This window comes from Eublepharis macularius, chromosome 3 (assembly GCF_028583425.1).
Source record: "Eublepharis macularius isolate TG4126 chromosome 3, MPM_Emac_v1.0, whole genome shotgun sequence".
NCBI classification, from domain to species: domain Eukaryota; kingdom Metazoa; phylum Chordata; class Lepidosauria; order Squamata; family Eublepharidae; genus Eublepharis; species Eublepharis macularius.
In genome coordinates this window covers 188,538,958-188,546,123 of record NC_072792.1, presented here as the reverse complement: position 1 = coordinate 188,546,123, position 7,166 = coordinate 188,538,958, and the positions used below count along the sequence as shown (strand labels likewise).

Sequence of the window (7,166 nt, the reverse complement as noted above, 5' to 3'; positions counted from 1 at the left end):
TGCAAAAGGTTATTTCTGGCTGCTGGGAGCTGGGGGAATGTGGCGCAGCAGGCGCTGACTCACGGCTGGGAGTGGCTCTTCCCGAGACTTCTGGCTGTCACGTTTCCCCCATGGAGCAGAGAGGTGAGGCGGGATTTGTGGCTTGTAGAGGCTGTGGCTTGAGGCAGGGGGAGCAGGCCAAGACTTCCATTTTTGACGGCATTTCTGGGCCGCCATTCCAGCCCAGCGGGGCTCCAAGGCCGTCTGCTGCCAAGACTCTTGGTGAGAGGAGAGGAGGCCTGAGATGGAGAGTTGCGGGGCCTGAGCGTGTGGGCCCCCTCTGAGCCTTAAGGAGGGGCGGTGAGAAGTGCCTCCTCTGGCTTATGCCCTCTTCATCTTGATTACCCGAGCACCCCAAATGCCCTGTGTTCTCCTGAAGCAGAAAGTCCCACAGGTTGGTTGCCTGCAGCGCATGAAAACAGCATTCCCACGTGGCTGCAGACGGCCCCACCTCCCACAAGGGATATGGGGCTGTTGGCGGTGGGTGTTGTGGGACTTGATGCCTGCCACACTGGGTGGCTTTTTGTGGCCCTTCTTCGGTCCTGCTGGCTCCAGAGCCCTTCTGTTGCACTCCTTCAGTTTTATGCTTCTAGAGGGCGTTTTAGATACGGTCCTGACTTTTTACAACAAGGCCAAATGAATTGCAAAGTTCAAATTCCTTTTCATGGTTTCTCTACTCAAGATAAAACTGGGGTGGTTCTTTTTTCTCACCACGTTAAACAAATTTGCTAGAAATATTGCCAATAAAGAAGATGCTTGTTTAAAGATGATCAAAATTAAAATAGAAAATATACAGGACAAAAAACATTAACACGACAAACTGGTGTGTGCTATGTGCATTGTGCTTGGGGCTTTGCAGGCTGGTGGATAACGTGTCTGCAGTGGGAGACTTGGGGGGACTTGCTAGCTAGCCCCGCGGTTTACTGTGTAAGTGGGTGACCTAAAGAGGGCTGGGAGATGTAGAGGAAGATGCTGGCAGAAATCTCACACTACACCTGATAGAGCCTGCTGTAGAACCCGTTGGAAGGCCTGTGAAGGGATGGTGGTGGCAAAGAAATACTATTTCTCTGCAATTGTTGCGTCAGCTGGTTCATAAGCAATGCAGTTGTTCAAGGTGTCTCAACAACTTCCGTCTCCTAATTTTGAAACTTTACTGGCTCAATAACAGACAATTAGCTGTGACATTTTGGCAGAGTTTTTTTTATGACAAAGTAGCATGAATACAGTCCCATGCGGATGCATCCTGTAATATAGGCCAGACAGAAGAAATGCAAAATGCTTTGTCTGGTCCCTTTAGGGACCGTTTTGACCCAGTTACAGTGATGAATATTGACAGGATCCTGGCATCTGTGAAGGCTACCATTTCCACATTGGATCCTTGTCCAGCTTGGCTGCTAAAATAATGTAAAGAGCATGTAAACAAGCCCTTGATGCTTTATCCTAAATCAGTCACTGATTCAGGACACCTTCCCTCAGGCACTCAAAGAGGCAAAACAATGTGGCCAGTTGTATTGTTGAAGGCTTTCATGGCCGGAGAACGATGGTTGCTGTGGATTTTCCGGGCTGTATAGCCGTGGAAAGCCTTCCTTCATTAGCATTTCACACCCTGGGAAACTCTTACAGGATGACTCAGCCCAAACCCACCTTCCTGAGCAGATATAAATTACCTGCCAACATCTTCTCCACACTGTGACACTGAGAGATCTCTGTCTTTTGGTGCTACACCTCTGAAGATGCCAGCCACAGCTGCTGGCGAAACGTCAGGAACTACAACGCCAAGACCACGGCAATACAGCCCAGAAAATCCACAACAACCAATGTGGCCAGTTATTGCCCAGTCTCTAATCGGCCCTTTCTAGGCAAAGTGATAGAGCAGTCGCTGAGCAGCTCTGTTTCTTCTTGGATAACCCTTGTGCTCTGACTCATTTCAGTCTGGTTTCAGGCCAGGCTTTGGGTTGGAAATGGCTCTGGAGGCTTTAGTAGATGATCTGTGTAAGAGTGCAGGGAAAGGCCATGCCTCTTGGTTGCTCCTTCTGCATCTGTCTGCAGCCTTTGATGCAGCAGATAGTGCCATCCTGTGCAGGAGGCAGAAGTAGGTATCTGGGGATGTGTCTTAGACTGGTTTAAATCATTCCTCATGGATTGGACTGAAAGGGTTGCTGGTGGAGACCAGCTGTCTTCAGAGCGGGATTTATCTTGCTGTGTTCCACAGGGTGTATGTAATCTTATTCCCCGTGTTATTCAACCTCTGTGTAAATGTTAAGGAAAAATTTCTTTAAAAGTACTCTGTGTTCCAGATTACATTTCCAAACAGCCATCACCCACAATTAAATAAGACACCAAGAGTGATCCATAAAGAATTAATGAGCTTTATTTACAATAAAACCCAGATGCAGTGCCATGTTCCGACACATGCATAAAGCTCAGCCATAGCAGAGAATCTTATATGCTCTCCAAAGTTAATTGTTTACAGAAAAGATACAAAAACTAGACACAAACAATTCTTTGGGATTAAATTCTTCAGGAGACATGACACAAAACAAGACTGATTGACAAGACAGTCAACTCTCTCTGCAATGTAAACATGTTACATGTCTGGTGCCACACAGGAATCTTGGGTGTCTTCCTGAGAGAGGGTTTATCCAAGCTAAATCCTTGAGTACAAAGTCAAAACGAGAGAGATACTGTCCTTGCAATGGGGCTCTCTAACCCTACTTAACCACAGCACGAGAGAGGAATCTGCTTACAAGTAATAACTTTTGCCTTCTGTACAACAGGTCAGCTCCAAGAAATGCTCATACGTAGGCCTTTTAAAATAGAGGCCATAGAAATTCCCTGACAGTAAAACCTTTAGGAGAACTCATTTGCAGCTACGGAATTGGAGGTCATCAATATGCAGATGACACCCAATTCTGTCTCTCTATCCAGGTCCCTTGGTGACGCCATAAAGGTCTTGTGTCACTGCCTGACAGCTGCGTTCAGGTGGCTGGAAGCAAACAAACTGAAACTGAACCCAGGGAAGTAATGCTGGTTGGGAAGGTGGCGATCTTGAAGGACAGTGTGCACCCCACTTTTGATGGGGCCAGTTGACCCTGCCGGACTTGATTAAGAGGTTGCGGTTCTGCTGAATCTAGCATTGCTGCTAAAGGAGCAAGTAAAAGCAGTTGCAAAAAAAATACCCTTCTCCAAACTCAGCTTAGCCTGGAAGATGACCCCCTACCTTGGCATGGCCATTCTGGCCACCTGGATCCATGCCTTGGTAACGTCAAGACTAGACTACTGTAATGCATTCTACATAGGTCTCCCCTCAATATCAATTCAGAGACTCCAGTTAATAATAATATAATAATAACATTTGATTTATATCCTGCTTTTCAGGACGACTTAATGTCCACTCAGAGCGGTTTACAAAGTGTGTTGTTATTATCCTCACAGCAATCACCCTGGGAGGTGGGTGAGGTTGAGAGAGCTCTAAGAGAGCTGAGACTGACCCAAGGTCACCCAGCTGGCTTTAAGTGGAGGAGTGGGGAATCAAACCCGGCTCTCCAGGTTAGAGTCCAGCTGATGGACTCTATGAAAATACTTATGAAAATACGCACAGGTTATTAATGATGTTATAGAGAGACTATTGGTTGAGTATTGAGACCTACAGAACTGTATTTTGTGTAGATATTTATTGTATTTATAGTATTTAAGGATTAACTATTCACTGTGAGCACTCTTCACGTTACTATACCACGTTACTATACCACGTTACTTCACGTTACTATAAGTGTTAAAAATTAATATTTTAATATACTAAACTGTTGGTGTTAGTTTCCCATGGAAGATTTATGTCTTTACTTTGGTGGTTCTATTCCAGGGAGCTCCTTTAATTGGTGTGGCTCTTAACCACTAGACCAAACTGCACCAAGTTGGCGCAGAACGTGCTGCAGCTCGATTATGATCAGGCGTGAGGTGGTGGTGTCTGCGTATGACTCCTGTCGTGCCATTGGCTACCCGTCAGTTACCTGGCTCAATTCAAGGTTTTGGCTGTCACACACACAAAGCCGCCCTCGGTGGTTGCAGTTCCTCACGTCTCTGGCACTGCCTCACTCCCTGTATTCTGCCATGGCAGCATTGCTTATCTGTAGAAGGCCTTCTGCAGTTGCCACCTGCAGCTGGGCAAAATCAGCCCCCAAATCAGCCACACATTCTCGGTAGATGCCCCCGGTTTATAGAATGGCCTGCCTGAAGTGGTCAGGAAGACTCCTGCTCTTCTGGCTTCCCACAAACTATGCAAAACCAAAGTATTCAAGAGTGCTTTTTTACCTAGGTAACAGAGCTGTGCTGTAGGGAAATGGTTCCAATGGGGACTGTAGACTGTACTGCTGCGTACCATCTGTTGCTGTAGCTGTGCTCCTGTTGGTTAGTTTCTGTGTCGTTTAATATGTCATGTCAAATTGGTTTTGTTTTGTTTTAGCTCTATCAGATTTCTGCTTGTTTCTTTCTAATTACTGCAGCCTGGGCAGCCTGTGTATTTATTGCCTGTCCCAGCCATTGATTACATTGACTTTGTAGTCCGTCTTGGTTCTCGGTGAGGAAGGTGGACTATGAATAATGTGAATAATAAACAAACAGCTGTGAGCCCCAAGGGCCAGTGCTGCTGTAGAGGAACGGCTGAGGCCCTGGGGGCTGTGTGCCCCAAGGGCCAGCAAGTTTTCCCTGTTGGAGTGCTGTCCAAAGCAGGCTTCTAGTGCCTAGGGAGAGCTTGTGTAGCACATTGGTTAAGTAGTTGGGCTGCGATGCAGCACTTGCCAGGTTTAAATCCCATTCCTGCTATGAACTCAGCAGGTGGCCCTCGGGGAGCCTCTCTTCTCAGCCCCAGCTGGATGGTGGGGGAATAACGCTGACGTTGTTCCCCACGGAGCAGGCCCTGGTCTGGCCAGAGGGGCGATCCACAAATGAACTGCTGTGTTATTCACGACTGAGTCTGAGGACTGGCCATGAGAGCTGAATCACCGGATGACTGGGCAGTGCCGGGAGATTCGTCTGGCACGGGGGGGGGGGGGCGGGGGGGAAATCTGGCCGTTGCCCCGTTGTCTTCCTGGGACTCTTCTGGACTCCCTGCTGCTGTAGCTGGGCAAGTGCCGCGTTCCCCGTGCAGGTGGCTGGAGTGAGCAGCTTCGCGCCAGTCCCTCTGGGCAGAAATGGGCCTTTTTTGGGGGGGGGGTGCTTGCTGCCCTGCTGGGATCTTCTGTGGGCACTGAAGGAGTGCCAAGTCCAGGCAGGAGTGGCAGCATCTTAGGGGCCATTGTGGTGTAGTGTTCAGGCTGCTGGAGGAGGGTCTGAGAGGCCCAGGCTGGAATCCCCACCGTGTCATGGAAGCTTGCTGGGTGCCCTTGGGCCTCTCGGCCTAACGTGCCATGCAGGGTTGTTGTAAGGGTGGAATGGAGGGGAGGAGAAAGATGTCTGCCGCTTTGAGGAGAAAGGTGTGTTATAAATAACTCAAAACAAAAATTAGCTTTGCAGGAGGAAAGACCCATTGGGCAAGAGCTGTTCCCAGCCCCCCAAGCCCTGGCATTGGTCCCAAGCCGGGACGTCTGGCCCTGCACGCACGGAGCAGAGACTGAGGTTGCAGAGTCACAGGTGTGCCTCCCCTTTGCCCCTGCTCCATGCGTGCCCAGAGCGAGCCTCGAGTGCCAGCGCTGTGCTTTTCAGGACTGAACCGTTGAGTCTTCTGCTCCTCCCTCCCGCGGAGGCCTTGCCCCCGAGCCCAAGCAAGTGTGTGGAATGTGCCGGAATTCCTGTGGCGTTCTCGCCTGGAACCATCTCTCTTCTTCATGATGTTTGGTGGTGGGGGGGGGGGTTACCTTCAGAAGCGCTTCCAAGTGCTCAGCCCAGCTGCTTTCTCCCCCCTTCCGCTGCCTGCGGACTCCCACCTCTGCCTTCCTGAGGGGCCCGTGGGAAATGAGCGCAGGGACGCCTCCCTCTTTTTCAGCCCTGGGGCTTCTGGATCACATTCCAGCTCCTGGTGCAGTTTGGATCCATGCCTGCGAAGGCGTGTGCCTGCTCTGGGCCTGCCTAGGAATGCTTCTCCCCCTCACACCCCTTCCCGTCCTGGCCGCGCATGGGCTTGAGGCCCTTGGTGGAATCCCCTCGCTGCCTTCTTTGGGACGTGCAGGGGCTGCTTCGCCCGAGAGATGGGAAGGTCCCAAAGAAGAACTGGGAAACTGTTCCTACCCCCATTCCTGGGACTCTCAGTCGCTCCTTGGAGAAATTGGAAAATTTGGGGGAGCACTGAAAGAAATACCTGGGAAATACTGGGGGTTTTTTTGTTCCCCTTGGGAAGTGTGAAATATTTTTGAAGATAAGGATTTACTCACTCAAAAGGCATGGTGTGGACAAAGCCAGTTTGGTGTAGTAGTTAAAAGAGGGGCAGAACTGTAATCTGGAGAGCCGGGTTTGATTCCCCACTCCTCCGCTTGAAGCCAGCTGAGTGACCTTGGGTCAGTCACAGCTCTCTCAGAGCTCTCTCAGCCTTACAGGGTGATTGTTGTGGGGATAATAATAACACACTTTGTAAACCACGTGGAGTGGGCATTAAGTGGTCCTGAAGGGCGGTATATAAATCATATGTTGATTATTACTACTACTACCACTTTTTTTGTAGAACATTCTACAACAGCAGTTCTTGATCATTCCAGTGTATATTGTAGACAGAGACAATGTGCTTCCAGCTGTTGTTTAAATGAGAATAACTGAGGCAACAATTTGCTATGATGTGTTTAGTATCGTTGGGGGATTTCAGGTGACTCCAGGTGACTCCTTGGATTCCACCCTGCTCCCCCCCCCCCCCTCAGTCAGTTCCCCAGCCTAACCCGGCCAGGACCTGCATTCTCCTTGGTTCCCCTTGCTCGAGCAGGACTCCTGCCTCGCCTCGCCTCGCCTCGCACGGCCTCCCTGACTGTGCTCTGGAGTGCGGGGCAGTGGTGGGGGTGGCCCCTTTCTGAATCGTCGGTGCGTTTTCTCTCTAGGCCTCCAGGATGGTTGTGTTTAAATAATTCCAAAGCATCTTGGAAGCAGCTTGACTAACCCCCTCATTCTTGAGAAGCGTCCTTGTCTAAAACCAAGTGAAGTTCTAGTGG

General features: G+C 49.7%; 1 protein-coding gene across 4 annotated transcripts in view; it reads left to right on the top strand.

Moving 5' to 3' along the window:
- The window catches only part of FHIP1B (FHF complex subunit HOOK interacting protein 1B), a 30,460-nt gene that overhangs the window by 1,690 nt on the left and 21,604 nt on the right, over positions 1-7,166 (top strand). The window contains exon 1 of one of the 4 annotated variants that reach the window (XM_054973496.1): positions 57-123. The exons of 2 other annotated variants lie outside the window; for them this stretch is intronic. The gene's annotated coding sequence lies outside the window, so the exon portion shown is untranslated. Of the gene's footprint in view, positions 1-56; positions 124-327; positions 434-7,166 lie in introns of those variants that run through there. One more of the 4 variants, XM_054973493.1, reaches the window with a different exon arrangement.